The following is a 15,790-nucleotide window of genomic DNA, read 5'->3' on the forward strand; positions in this document are numbered from 1 at the left end:
AGGAGTATATATCCAGAGTCGTGTGAAAACAATAGACAGCTATTTCACTCAGTCAATCGTGCATGCTTAGTTTCACCAGAGTGCAGAGAAATAGAGAGACGGGCGTTTTCAATAAAAGGTGTTATTTATTGAGAAGTCCTCTTTCTCGTGCAAGAGAAGTGAATTGCCACAATTGCAATACTTGTTATAAAGTAAAGTGCGTACAGTAAAAGTAGTATTATGAAATAATACTGTAAAAGCATTGATATGGTTTCTGAGCCATATGATACTTAAAATGGATAAACTATATACATACATAAAATCATTGACTAAACGTACTCAACTGGTGCTTCTAAGATACGCCTACCCCGGTGTACCTAACCTAAGCCTAGTACGTGGGAAGGAGTATATGAGCTGCAGTTTAAGTTAAGTTAGTTTTTGCCAAGAATCTGAATCAAGAATTCTCTAAGGATCTAATCAGCTCCGTACCTTGGTTATAGAATGAAGGAGGTCTTGTATCTCTTTCTCAGGACTCGATTTCCCAGCAACCCGCAAGGCTGACTGGAAACACTGGAGCTGGATTTCACGGCAAGAGAAAAGACAGCGTCTCTCTCAGTGCGTCAAGGGGAGGGTCGGCTTCCTTCGGCACTCGCATCAGCTGGGCTTCGGGCAAGTAGATAGCCGGTCTGCTCCAAACCACCGTGTGTTTCCTTAAGGCAACGTTGGTATATTTATACCTGGAAGGTGCCGAGTTTGACGTAAGGTTGGACATAAGACGTCACTAAGAACTTACAGTTCTTTCTGGACTCCAGGAGTTCTTGTTCAAATCAAAACAAAAGCAGGGGGATTTCCCGGGCTGCTGGAGGCTTGGTTTGTTTAAAGAACACATTGTACTTTCTAGGAGTCTATGAGAGTAGCCTTGCCGTATTTGGACTGCATTGGCTATGATTAAATATGGGTATGATTCTTATGCCTTTATAAGGATATGTTTTGTTATAACCACATAAAGGCATGAATCGGGAATATTTAAATAGGGTCCTAGATACATTCACAAAACCCACTCCACGTATAATGTCCATCATTACTAAATACTAAGAAATACTAAACATATAACGATGCATGTGTTTTCCAGCCCACCCCAAAATACATAAATTGCATTTGAAATGGTATATGGTATATACACGAAAATGAGTATTTGTACTGTACGCTTTTCAAGCAGTGGTATCATTCAGATAATGCATATAAATATTGGCTGAATGAATTGCGAAAATTACATTTATGAAATGGCTCTTAATACAGAAAAGAAGGTCGAGACCATTTCATCACATATTTATGCAATGCTGTACATGTGCTAGAGGCTAAGTCAAGATATTGTCTCTAGAGATTCAAAAATAGAAGTTCTGTTCTCTAAGAATAGTTCTACTTTAAGCAGAGTACCGTGTGCCAGAAAAGGTAAATATTTTAGGAATGGAAAAATAATTTCGCTTTCAGGGGAAAAAATAGTTCCAATTGTTTTCAGTAGTGTTGTTTATCAAAAATTGAAGGCCGAATTCAGAGTTCAGGGAACGCTGTGTGTTTGTTGTTTTAAAAGTTATTCTTGTTGTTAGGAGAGAACATCAAATCAGACAGGCTTGTGAAAAATTGGTCTACAACAGTAGGTGAAAGTTCGACCAAGTTAGAAAAAGCTGCAATAGTGCATATGTGAGAATCATTGCCATCATCGATGTCTGGATCAGCAATGCTTACAGAAGGTTGTACCTGTGCGGTGCTGCTTTCATCTCGTACTTCACCGCCACCTAATCGTAATGGTGAAGTCTCAACGAATGCCGTCATCAAAATAGGTAGCCGCTGGGGACAACACGTTGCATGAGCCGTCACCGAATCAAGCAAAGTATCGATATCCATAGGTACTGCTGATGGTAGTGTAAGACAGACGTCCAACACACATTCTTCTCCCCATAGCAGACATCGAAGCACAGGTAAGATGCAATCTTGCCAGATTGGTCGGAATGAAAGAAACCAGGTAGTACTCAGATCTCTTAGCCGGGCAAAGCCGAGGACTTTAGTGATCCGTTCTCGGTAACGTATGGCCAGGATCGTTTCTTCCATCGTAGCCTGAGTTTTGTCTGTGGCTTGACTTGCCATATCGAAGCAGAAGTAACAAAAATAAAATTCCTGCTACGAGTCCCAAAAGAAGAGGCAGTCCGCCGAATACAGAATGCACAAAATTCGGGAAGATGCCCAGAACTGTTTCAAAGGGTGCTAATAGTCCCGAAAAAATGGTCTTAAATGCATGTGCGATGCCACTGGTATCTGACATGTTTAAGATTTGACTTAACATTTCTACGAAATGCACGGGGCAATTTGTCGATAATAGGGTATGTATCTCTGCCGCAGTCCTTGAAACTTGCATATCATACGTCTCTTTGGACGAGGTAAAAGGCACAGTTTTTTGTAATAATAGACTTCATTCTGCTTAAAGTATCAATTCGAAAAGAAGAGATATTCACAGAAGTCCATAATGTTGCCTCCTTGTCTGGATTGCTGTTTGGATACAATACTTGCATACAGCAAATGACCCTGGAAGTAACGCTCACGAGGTAGGCTAATCCTGGCACCATGCCACAACAGCTGCGGTCATTTATTACAACGTAGCTGCCGTTGGAAAGCTGTCTGAAAAAAGGCTCTATCTGTGTTGCAGGAGTGCCATGCAGGTGACATTTAAGGTTATTTGACGAACCTTCGCAGGCTCCATGCAAATTAATACCTTGACACAGAAGTGTACCGCTTAGTGATTTTTTACAGTTGTTACCACTAAGGAATACTTCTTTTTCCCTTCACTATAACATTTATGTGTATAAGGTAATTTCCAGGTTGACTTGATGTATCCTTTACCCAACCTTTCATACAGGCCTGCTGGTATATACTTTTGGCAATATTGAAACTGAAAAGTTGTTATCGGAATTGTGATTGTACCATGTATTATCCATTCAATGACAGGTCTCTCTGACATTGTCAATGGTAATCTCTCAAGTTTTTCAATGCTCAGAATCGTATAATCTGCTCCTTTTTTTGCCAAACTGATTTGTTTATCAGTAAAGATAGAAAATAATGACGTTATGTTCATTAGACGCCATGGCACGTGACCTGAACGCAGATTTTGTAACGTCCAGCCTAGCTGTACAATAGAACATAATTGGGACTGGCCATGTTGTAACATTAACAAGTTTTGCTCTATTATATCAATAACAGATGATACAATGCTGTCCAGTGAATACATTCTGGAGGACAGAGTCGTTAACCCATTGTCCACTATAGACAGTGATTTTTCCTAATTTATACGATCAATTTCTCGTATTTTTTCTGCAGTTTCAATTTGCATTACTTTCCAACCTCGTTGTAAGCTGCGTATATACCGGCGTATATGAAACGTTTTTGACGCTGTTTGCGAGGTCCCAATATGAAACCTCGCAAGTCAGCACCTTCTTTAAGTAAAGTTAAGTGTTGCTTAATTTCCTGCAGTGTGGATCTCTGTAGCCATTCGAGGCATAGTTTCCCTACACTGTATGTTGTAATTATCCCTGGATGTTGTCTCTGGGAATATATAGGGTCTGGCCTGTTTTGTTTGAATCCCTGTCTATTATTCAGGAATCTTTCATAACAGTTATTAGTGTCTGTGGGCCAGATCAACCATTTTTTCCAATCAGGCTTTGTTCTGTTTTGGTGTAAAATATGGGATACGTCTATCTCCACATCTGTAGTGCTATTACTATCAGGTATGGGCTTTGGAATAGACGGTTTGTTTAAGTCTTTTATCTTGGCTAGGCCAAGACAGGTTGTTTGATGAATGGTGTCATTCAGTAATATTATCTGTTCTGGGATCATGCAGGCTCTAAATAATGATTCTATACCTTGTACCTGCCAGTCTTTTGTACCCCAGATGGTTTTTGTCTCAATATTATTTTTCCAAAATTCAAAACCAAATGAAGACATTTCTTCATAAAAAATTTCAGAATAAATCAATTTAGTATTTGTCAACATGTTTTTCATTCCTGTCTTATTTAACATTCTAAAATAAAATGTTTCTGGATCAGTGTTGTTAAACCCTGCGAAGTATGGGAATTTCTCATAAAATGTTTTTGAACTGCCTTTTGGCGGTGTTGGACAATGTTCCCATTGGTTATAAGTAAAAACATTTCTAGGATTAGCAGATTTATGCAAATAGTGATGACCATAGTGGTTAAAACAGGACATTTCTTCATAGTTCGATGAACCCTGCAAATAATCATGTTCTGTAAATTTTGGTGACATTTCTAAATCTGACATCATATTATTAATATTTTCAAAGTCCCAATCATCAGAGAAAGTACTGGGTGTCACAAAGTCACTTAAGGAAACCTTGAACTGGTGTGGATATTTCAAGAGCTCAACCGTGCCATAGATTTCGTAATCCGTTTTGTCCCATGCTATACCCCCAGGTATAGGATTGGCTGTGATGTTCACTGATGACAGGTCTCTATTTTCAATGTGAAAAGATCTGTGAGGCTTTAGGGCCAAGTTGATGTTCTGACTTGCTGTGTCCATTGTACTATATTTTCCATCAATAAATCTACCCAAACATAAAATCATGATGAGCCAAAGTAGGAGGAAAAGTACACCTAACTCAATCCATAATTCAATCCATGGTGAAATCATATATGTTTCTTTTAGTTGACGAAATAGTTCAGTCATTTTTTCTTTGAAAGTTTTTGTTGCTGGCGTTTCTTCATGTTCACTTGGATCATCAGAAAAGTCATCGAAATTGATGAAGTAGCCAGATGCAGTTCTGTCAATTGTTGGAATTGCTTCCGGATTTTCATTTATCTTTGGATATGAATGTTCAGATGCTACATCATTGTAGACAGGTGTTTCTTGACGAACTGTTGCAAATTGGGTTTCAAGAGGCACAAGTTCCATGGCTTTGTTGCATAGTCCTTTTTTGTTCACTGTAGGTTTATCAAAAGTGATTAGTCTCTCAGTTTGAACCTCTTGGATTGTAGCAAGGTTTGGTCTTCTGCTACTTCTTGGGAGTCCACTGGGCCTACTACTTATTATTGGCCACATTATTGTGGTTTTACCAGGTCGATTGATACAACTCTGTTCTCCTTTTACCAGCAAGGGGCGGTAGTACTACTGATCTTGTTCCGCTGACAGCTAAGACAGGTACTGCTTTTCTGTAAGAAGGCCCAAATTCCTTCTTTACCGTGATCTTTTCTCTGACTAGATCCCCAATCTTTACAATCCAGACAGGTCTTGCTTGGACAGGTGGTTGTTCTTCAGTGGCCGTTGGCTTTAGCTTTGTGTTACTTAGACTTCTTCTTGTTTCATTTAAGTCCTGTAAAAAAGCCAAACGATCTTTGATATCAAAGGATTTTTCTTTCACCACTGAAGTCTGACAATCTAAATCCTGGATTATCATTCTAGTACCGAACAAAGGTTGGTATGGAGTGATACCTCTTAGAGAATTTCTTGGCACATTATTAAGACTACGTTGGACACTTGTTAGATGTTTTAGCCACCTGAACCTAATACCCTCGCTGTTATAGATTGCTTTATGTCACGTTTTTTTTCTCCACTACCGCATTTCCCTCGGGATGGAATGGACTAGAGTACCGCAATGCAATGCCGATGCTGGCCATTGTCTCTTTGTAAGCTCGGGAGCTAAACGCAGGACCCTGGTCAGAAAGTAGCATGCCAATTGCGTATGTGGCGATAAAGTCTCGCAAATCTTTTATAACAGTTCTGGCGTCAGCCGAGCGCTGGGGCCTCATCTAAATGAATCTCATCTTAATAATTATGGGATCGCCTTTTTCCATCTGGATGTTTGCGTATAGATAGCCTAATGCTTTCTAATGAAGGTATCTGGGCTGGTGTCTCGTCTGGTTCACCACTGCAATCTCTATTGCAGTTCTGACAATTCGTTGCAAAGTTGTAAATTTGCACATTCATCCCTGGCCACCAGTATTGTGATTGTAATTCTATTACAGATTTCAAGATCTCTTGGTGCCTCAGACCCATTCCCATGTGTGCTTCTTGAATCAAGTAAGCTCTCCGGTTCGTGTTTGGAATTACTCTATCCCCCACTCCAGGGATTTGAGCAAAAGGAACGGAGTTCGCATCAATTATGTTGAATGAATGAATGAAAAAGCTTTATTCGATTTTAAATACATAAAATCATAAAAGCAACAGATACATTACACAGCAACATGGTTAAAAAACATTCATATATTAACAAATTGTTAAGCTTTTCCTTTTCTTTAAAATGCTCTTTAAAAAACCTAGCATGACAGTCACACAGGTTGCATCATTTAGAGATAATAAAAACAGTGTCCTTCTGGGGTACCAGTGCTGCACTATTCTTCTGCGGACCTTCGCTCTTTTGACACTCTGGTCACAGGCTGCCGCACTGTCTTTCCTGGACGTCATCGCGGGAAATCCTGTTGCCCGGTCTGTAGCTGGCGCCCTAACCGCTCTCAGCTTTCATGCCCCACCTATAATACTCTTAGTGTGGGCTACCGCTGTTTGCTACTTAACACCAGGTCAGCGGGTAAACATGCGCAGGACATTTTTGAGCTCCTTGACACCGTGAAGCCGCTATGTCTTATGCTAACTGAGACGTGGTGGGGTGATTCTTCCAACCCAGATGTCGTGACGGCAATTCCGCCTGATTACAACATCTTCAGGAAGGATAGAGCTAAGGGCAGGGGAGGTGGAGTGGCTTTGGTGGTCAGGAAGGGCATCTCGTGTGTGATTTTGCCAGCAAAGGACATTCGAGGTTCGGAGACCCTTGCTTTTGTTATTACTCTGTCTCCACATCATTCTGTTAAGGGATTGCTCGTGTATAGACCCCCGGGCTCACCCGGCACGTTCTTTGAAGATCTGGACTCTGTGCTATTGGGGCTGGCCCTGAAAACGGAACATTGCATCGTGGCAGGAGACTTTAACTTTCGGATGGATGATCCATCCGACCCTGCTGCCATTAAACTTTCCGAGGCTATGACCCCGCTGGGACTGATCCCCTATTTGCAGGGGCCTACACATGAGAAGGGGCACACTCTGGACCAGGTATTCTCGTCTTCCCCGCTTGAGGAGATTGAGATTACACCTGTACTCTGGTCAGACCATCTGCTTGCCAAATATACGATCAAAGGCATAGCTAAACCGAGGGTTGCCCTGGCACAGCAACAGGGCCGGGTCCATAGAGCCTATCATCGAGTGACCCCAGAGTTGCTGGTTCAGGCCGCTGTGGATCACCCGTGTTCCCTTTCGGGCGATCTGGACAGGGATCTGGAGACCTTGCAAGATTGGCTTCTAGACAGGCTAAACGATCTGGCCCCGGAATTGACACCACGCCTGACACCGAAACGGGTCTCTGCGCCTTGGTTTACCGCTGCACTGTTGGCTTCGCGGCAGCAGTGTAAGGTAGCCGAAAGAGCTTGGCGGGCTAAATATGATACGGTAGCCAAGCTGACCTATCAGACGGTGGTCAAAGCTTATCACCGGGACATTCGCCTGGAAAAGAAAGCATATCTTGCTAGGAGAATAGAAGCTGCTTCTAATTCCTGCAAGGAGATTTTCTCCATTGTGAGAGAATTTATCTCCCCATGGTCTAACACCTCGGATGAGAAACCGTCTGGCACCTGGGCTTCGGACCTTGCTGATTTCTTTGCGAGCAAGATTCTACGTATACAGGATTCTTTTCCATCGCCTGGACCTATGGTCCAGACTAATCCTGAGATCACCTTATCCCCGCCGGCTTTCCCAGCTGTGACGCTGAATGTGTTTCCACCGTTGTCCGCCCCGGACTCTTTAGCGATAATGGGCAATCTTAAATCGGGGTCGCCCCTCGACCCTTGCCCCGCTAAATTTTTAGCGAAAGTTGCGGAGGTGATCAACCCTTTGGCAAACCCGCTGTTAAATCTCTCATTGAGCAGGGGAGTGGTCCCGCAAGCCTGGAAACAGGCGATGGTGATTCCATTGTTGAAAAAATCTGGCCTGGATCCGAAGGCCCCGGTCAATTACAGGCCTATTTCTCTGCTGCCGGCTTTCTCGAAGATTGTGGAAAAGCACGTTCAGGCTGTGCTTTCCAATTTTCTTGAAACCAATGAGATCTTGCATGCCACGCAGTCTGGTTTTCGTCCCCATCTAAGCACAGAGACTGCGCTCCTTGAGGTCTCTGAAACCATTAAAGGTGTTCTGGACTCAGGGGGCAAAGTCATGCTGGTGATGCTGGACTTGTCGGCGGCATTCGACACCGTCTCCCATGATGGCCTTCTCGCAAGACTTTTTGAGATAGGTCTACGGGGGACGGTGCTCGATTGGTTTTCTTCCTTCCTAGCCGGCCGCCGGCAAACGGTCTGGGCGCCGCCAGACTCCGCCGTGATGCCGCCTCTGGGAGTCGGGGTTCCACAGGGCTCTATTTTGAGCCCAACCCTTTTCAACATCTTTATGACCCCATTGGCGGCGTTGGCGGAGTCGTATGGCGCCCGGATCGTGTCCTACGCTGATGACACCCAGCTCCTCTTCTCTTGTCAGAGGGGAGGAGACTTTGAGGAGGAGAGTATCCGGGATTGCCTTGGGGCTGTTTTTCATTGGTTCCATCTGAACAGCCTCAAGTGCAATTCCGATAAGTCCGAGGTACTCTTCTTCGGGTGTGACACAGAGCCAGACTGGCAGGCCTGGTGGCCGATTAACATGTTTCCTCCATCCTGCTCTTCCCATGTCGCGAAAAATCTGGGGGTCAAGATGGACAAAGGATTAACACTGAAATCCCAGATCCTCGGGGTGGCGGGCACTTGCTTCGGCATCCTCAGGATGCTGCGGAGGTTCCTTCCCCTGTTGTCCGAGGAGCACAGGAGAGTGACAGTGCAGGCTCTGATTGGGTCCAGGTTGGATTACTCCAACATTCTTTACCTGGGCCTTCCAGAGTACTTGCTGCAGCGACTTCAAGTGGTGCAAAACGCTGCCGCGAGAGCAATCTTTGGATTAAACAGGCGGGCCAGTGCATCTGGCCTGTTGATAACTCTGCACTGGCTTCCCATCCGGAAACGGATTGCCTTCAAGGCTTTGACTCTGGCCTACAAAGCTCTCCACTTGGTGGGAGCTAAATACCTTCAAAAGAGACTGGTCTTTTATCAACCGACTAGGTCCTTGAGGTCAGAATCTCTGTTTTTGGCGGTCGTCCCGCGTGTGCAGAGAGCGCGCCTGGGAGGCCGCTCCTTTGGTCTGCTGGCACCACAGTTGTGGAATTCTTTGCCGCTCGCCCTCCGGGGAGCTTCTAGTCTTTTTGCTTTTAGAAAAGGTTTGAAAACCTGGTTGTTCACTCAGTAGCCGGTTTTCTGTTTGCACTTGTTCTGTATTTCTGTTTCTTTCTTTTATTCAGTGTTATGTTATTATGTGGCAGCCTTCCTTCTCCAATAAAAGCGCCGGGACACTCTTTTTGAGTAGCCGTGCGCTATATAAAAGAATAAATAACATAACATAACATAACAAGTAGGGCTGGGCGACATTGCCTCCATGTACCGAACTTTTTTAAAAGTGGTTTGATCCATCTAGACCTCTCCAACATATAAAATTTACAAAAACAGATAACATGCAGAGTAGATTGGGTAGACAAGTTGTCACACGGGCATTTACAGAGATTTCTACCCCAATCATTTACTTTAGGGAATGAGGTTAGACGGAAAAAGACATCGAACCTGAAACGTGTTAAAAGATACCGGTCAAAGCCTTCCAGGCACCAAATCAAATAAGGCTGGATAGTATAGGTAGCTAGGGTGAGTTGATGCTGAATGACAAGATTTTTGTTCATTTCCACACCTAGTCTCAGGGATTCAACATGGTACCAACACAACTGCTTCAGGTCTTTTCTAGTAATATTGAACAGTAAGTCTGGCTGGTGGTAGTACTCCGGTTTACCTAAATCCCTTGTGAATTTCAATATATACTTCAGCCATGGAATCTTACTGACTTTGTCCAACCCCATACAATCCGCAATAATGTCTCTATTTAACAACAGATCAGGGGTAGTCCAGATTCGATGCCAAAGCAAAAGAGGATGCATGCTAATTAAATCACTCACATATCTAATGCCCAGCTCTGCATGACAATTAAAAACAGGGGAACTTGCCGGGATAGCCAGGATAAATCTTAAAAAAGCATTCTCTACCTTTTGTATAGTAATACAATTGCCAATTCCCCAAATACCCGCTCCATAAATAGCTGTGCTAATGCATTTGGCATTATAAATTTTCAACAAAATTTTTGGCGGTCTTTTCCCTATCTTTTTGGAGAATGACATAAGTGCAGCAGTGGCTCTCTTGAACATCATCGTCCTATTTCTGATAGCTGGCCCCCAGGACCCGGTTTCTTCAAGTACTATGCCCAGGTAAGAGAAAGATTTAGTAGAAGCGATTTTTTCCTTCCCAACAAATAATCGACACTCTTTATTCCTGTGTCTTCCACACGTCATTACAAAAGTTTTGGACACATTAAGTTTGAGGCCCCTGCTATCCATAAACTTCAAGTATGCGTTCAGGGCCGCTTGTAAACCAATTTGAGTCTGTGACATAATGACGGCGTCATCTGCGTACAAGAGGGAGACAATGGGTTGGTTCTTAACTTGCGGGGAGTCACGTACTTCAGCCTCTAGGTTCCTTTTCTAGGTCATTGGTATACAGGTTAAAAAGAAATGGGGTGAGTACGCACCCTTGCCTCACACCCCGCATGACATGGAAGGGCTTAGTGCATTCACCCTTAGTGCCAAACCTCACTTTGGCCCTAGCGCTAGCATATAATTGTCTTATGAAGGAGATTAGTACTTCGTCCACCTTCATGTCTCTCAGAATCTGCCACAGACGATCATGAATGACACAATCAAACGCAGCGCTTAAATCAACAAACACTGCGTAGAGTTTGCCATCCTTTGCTTGTGTGTATTTTCCCAGGAGTAATGTAAAATTTAACACCTGTTCTGTTGTGCCCCGTCCCTCCCTAAACCCATATTGCACAGGGGATAGGATATTGGTCTCTTCCGCCCATTGTTGCAAACGGTTCAAAACTACCCTCCCTGTAATTTTTATAAAAGAATCCAGGAGGGATATGGGACGATAACAGGAGGGATTCTCCCTGTCCCCTTTCTTGAATATGGGGATGATTATTGATTCTGCCCAAGTATCTATAAAGCCCAGTTCACAGCTAGCATCAAGTACACGCTTAAGAAGCGGAGACCAAAGGTCGATCTGATGTTTAAAAAGATCGATGGGGACGCCATCAGCGCCCGGGGCCTTATTGCCCTTACTCTGATCAATGGCGTTTTGGATTTCAGTTATTGTCACCTCTGGGGCAATTGGCAGAAAACCAGCCTCCCCAGGTCCCTTTATCTTACTCCCGCTGTCTACCAATTTATGGACACCACCCGGATTGTAGACTTCGGCAAAGAAATCTATCCATGCATCTTCTGTTATTGCCACTTCCAGACTGCCCTTATCTCCCAAATTAAAAAATGGGGCCTTAACAGCTGCCCAGAAAGCAGAACCATCCCTGCTTATGGAGGCCTCATAGAGGTTTGCCCAGGCTTCATTCTTTATATTACGTTTACGTAATTGTCGCGCCAGATTATAACTACGCCTGCACTGAGTAATTTCCCCCTGATTTCTTGGCTTTTTACTCAACGCCCTCTTTAATTGGGTGTGGGTTTGGGTGCATGTCGAGTCAAACCACCCGTTACTAGGCGGATTCCGTTCTCGAGTGGGACGGAAAAGAATCATTTTGATTATCCTGGTGATCTCTAAGAAAGAGTCCTTCACCTCCAAGTTTAAGACCTCGTCCTGTAGGCATCTATTAATAGGTAATAATGCTTTCTTTATTATATTCCCATTGGTAATCTCGGGATTAGTCTGGGACCATCTAAGAGCATACCCATTTTGTCTGCTTAAAGTACAGTTACTAGTCCAGACAAGTCTTTCAATTAAATTGCAATCCTTGTATACAGGGAACTGAATACCAAAGCCAAGTGGGAGATGGTCACTAACCCCAATTATATGTGTTGAGAAATCAGTTATCCAACTTGAGTGGGAGTTAGAAATGGTGATAAAATCTATCAGAGTATTATGACCTCTCCCAACATAAGTGGGACTAAACTCTACCGGGGGCCTACACAGCATATTAACAAAGCCCATATCAAATGAGGCCATCAAATCGTTAAAAGAGTCTCCCCCGTTGTGATGGTCGAAATGGGGTTGATTCTCTGATTTATAAGCTTCCTGATCACCGCATCCGCTCTGATAGTGCTTACAAAGGTGCTGATTAAAATCACCTCCCCATATCAAAATGGAATCCCTTGTTCTCTTATCCACCATCGAACTGATTTACCTGGTTAGGGAATTTACCATATCAGTTACCATCCCCTTTTCCACATTATTATACATGTTGATAATTATTAACTCGACCTTGGGTGTCACCTGCATTGCAATGATTTGGTAATTGCTGGACGTGGCCTCTACTCTCAGAGATAATACCTCCATCAAATTTGATACGTAGACAGTCAGACCGCCTTTGGACCTCCCATGTCTGGAAGAGCTTGCTGGTACATGAAATGTTTTGAACCCATTCATATGGATTGCTTCGAGAGACCATGTCTCCTGAAGGCAAAGTATGTCTATTCCCTTGATAAAATCATACCAAATTTGATTGTTCATCTTTGAACGGAGACCTGCTATATTCCAGAAGGTAACCCTCGTCCCTTTGCCTGGGAGTACCCCAATATGATCTTCTAAACAATTAACCAATGGACAATCAACCTCACTATCTGCCTTCGTCCCTTTCCCTGGAAGAACCCCTATAGGATGTTCTAAACAGTTAAGCAATGGGCAATCAACCTCATTATCTGCCACTATGTGTTTAGTCCCATTCATTGCGGATATTACTGCAGGTTCTGCAGGTTCTGACAAGGGTATATCCTCAAGGGGACCACACTCACTAGGCGCCCCCTTTCCTTCTGCCAGAACTTTCATACCCAATCCAGATACACCCCTAGCATCCTGGGTTCGTCGTCAGTCGACACCCTCAAGTCCGCTCAAAACTGAGTAGCGATTGACTCCTTGGAGACTAGGTACTTGCCCCCCAGGTCCTCTGTATGGCTGAATTGGGAAGAATCTTGTTGGGTATTCTCAACCCTGCCTGATGGATCTAGATGCAATTCTATTATACCCCTGATTACTTTTTCTGCCTGAATTAGAGCTATATAGCTCCCTATAAAAATAATCAAGAGGGAGAATCTCAATGCCCTTCTTTTGGGCCCTTACATTGAACATAGACTCGCTGATAATGCGTTGTACTGGGTCGGGTCTATTAAAGTTCAGAACAATACAATCCCCTCCTTTGTTCTTTATACTTCTCCCTATCCATGACAATCTACGAGCCAAGATGATGTCCTGCCAAATACTGTTGCCCTCGGAGGTGTTATTTGTGATCCAGTGAACCGCCTTATTTTTTAATTGCCCACAATTTTCCCTTGTGCCCTTATTCAGAACAGGGACGTTCACAAGAACTAGTACCAGGGGAGCTGAGTCTGGTGGCAGGTTGATCACTGGTAAAAATGCCTGTTCTTCCTTTCTTATTATGTATTTATTTCCGAGTGGATAATTAGAGGTAACGACGCATAGTTGCCTTTCATTGAGGCTTTTACTGCTAGTAGCGTTTCACCGTCAATTTGTTTTTTAGTACGCTTTTTTGTAGCTACGGAAGCCGGTTTGACAGCTGCCGCTGTGGCTCTGTTAGCCAATGAATTCCCTGCAACATGAACGCCATCACGTTGATGACTCAGTGTATGTATCACATGAGTCTTTTGTAGTTCTTTCTGCAAAAGAACTACTTGTTCCCAAAGTTTTTTATGCTTTATTGAGGCACCAGTCTCATCTTTGTAACGGTTTTTGATCCATGTCTGCATGTCATTATTGTAAGACTTGACGCAGTAATGCGAATCGCACACTATTAGTGTGGGGAATTCGCGATCAGTATTTTCAAGCGCCATCTTTAAAGATCTTATTTCAGCTCGCTGAGCTGTACAGTTTCTGATTGATTCAGTTTTGGTGAATTTACCTAAGGGCCAGCGACCTTTAACGATCGCGCATGCTGCATTGTAAACTTGTTTTTTCACAAAGTAGTGTTGTGCAAATCTGTCCATGTAGATTACACAGGTGTATTGTTCGAGAGGCAGAATTTTGATTGACAGAGGACATTCACTTTCGTATTCTAGATCTTCTAGTCTTTTTATTTTTGGATCAAAAGCGTGTTTCACGTCTTCTGCAGCAAGAGAATTTTCCCATTGTATCCATTTTGGATCTAATGCCACAGCATTTGGAATGCGTGGTCTTGTCACTGCCTCAATGGCTGATACTGCTGTTAAAACAGATATGCTCATGCCTTGGGCTAGGGCTCTTTTGTTTGCTGCAGCAATTTGAACCGCTGAAAGGATTTTTTCAGTAGAACTGAATTTCATTTCAGCTTGTGTGTTCAAGTGTGATTTATAAGCTATTGGTACCGTTTCTCCCTCATTAGAGGTCAGGTACGTGAATCCGCATCTTCCTGGGATGACTCTGATTACAAGGTTGCGTTCATTTGCGCGTGTTTGAAGTTTTGTTTTAGTTAACATGTCTGTTTGTAACATTTCTGTGTGTTTCTGAGTCCAATTAATTGGTTTGAAATCAGGTTTTAATATTAATTCATAGAGAGGTTTAACCCTCTCTGCATAATTTAGAATGTATGTTCTTCCGAAATTCAGGAAACCTAGAATTGATTGTAAGTTCTTCCGCATTTTTGGAGCTTGGAGTACTGCACACTTCTCTAAGAAGTTGTCTGCTAGGCTTTTGCCTTCACTTGATAATTCATATCCTAACAGGACAGTTAGATGGGCAATTTGTGACTTTTTAAAGTTAAATTTGTGCCCTTCAGCTGCGAACCCAAGTATTATGGTGTTCACTCTTTTCAAGTGTGTCTCCAGGTCGTCGTCTGTAAGATCGATGTCATCGACATATGATAATGCCTCATCATCATACATTTGTAGTAACTCTGTTACCCTTGCTGCGAATAATCCTGGGCTATTCTTGAATCCCTGTGGGAGTCGACAGAATTGTTTTTGCGCCCCATACAGGAGAAAGCGGTCAAATACCTACTTTCAGGTGCAATGTTTTGACAAAAGAAACCATTTGAGATATCTAATGTTGTTTTATATTTTTTGCGCACGATGTTATTCATTAGTGCTGTACTGTGTGAGTTTGTACTGCAAATGTTTTGCAGCAGGAGTTTAGGTGTCTGTAGTCCAAAACTAGACGATATGAATCGTCTGGCTTGGAGACAGGAAACAAAGGTTTGTTCATTTGTGAGGTGCATGTTTCAATCACCCCCTGATATTCAAGTTGATCTAAGATATCCCTGGCTTGTTTTTTAGCTTCTTGCTTAACAGGATACTGCCTTTGTGCAGTTGGTTCATTTTTTAACTGAATTTTGTGGTGAGTAGAATCCTCATCCCATCCTACATGATTTTTATATAATGCAGGGGTTTGGGACACTGCCCATTTTCTTGCAAATGTGTATTTTTTATGAATTGGAATTTGATTTGAGAAGGCAGGCATAATCATTGTGACCCACCACACACCAACCCAACACCTCCCCCCCCACACACCCGCATGCACCATCCGGTAGTCCTACAAAAGATCTCCGAAAAAGTGACCCTTCGGGGGACCCGTAGGGGATTGCAGCGCCGGCCCTACGA

Source organism: Lissotriton helveticus, chromosome 12, assembly GCF_964261635.1.
Source record: "Lissotriton helveticus chromosome 12, aLisHel1.1, whole genome shotgun sequence".
Lineage (NCBI taxonomy): Eukaryota > Metazoa > Chordata > Amphibia > Caudata > Salamandridae > Lissotriton > Lissotriton helveticus.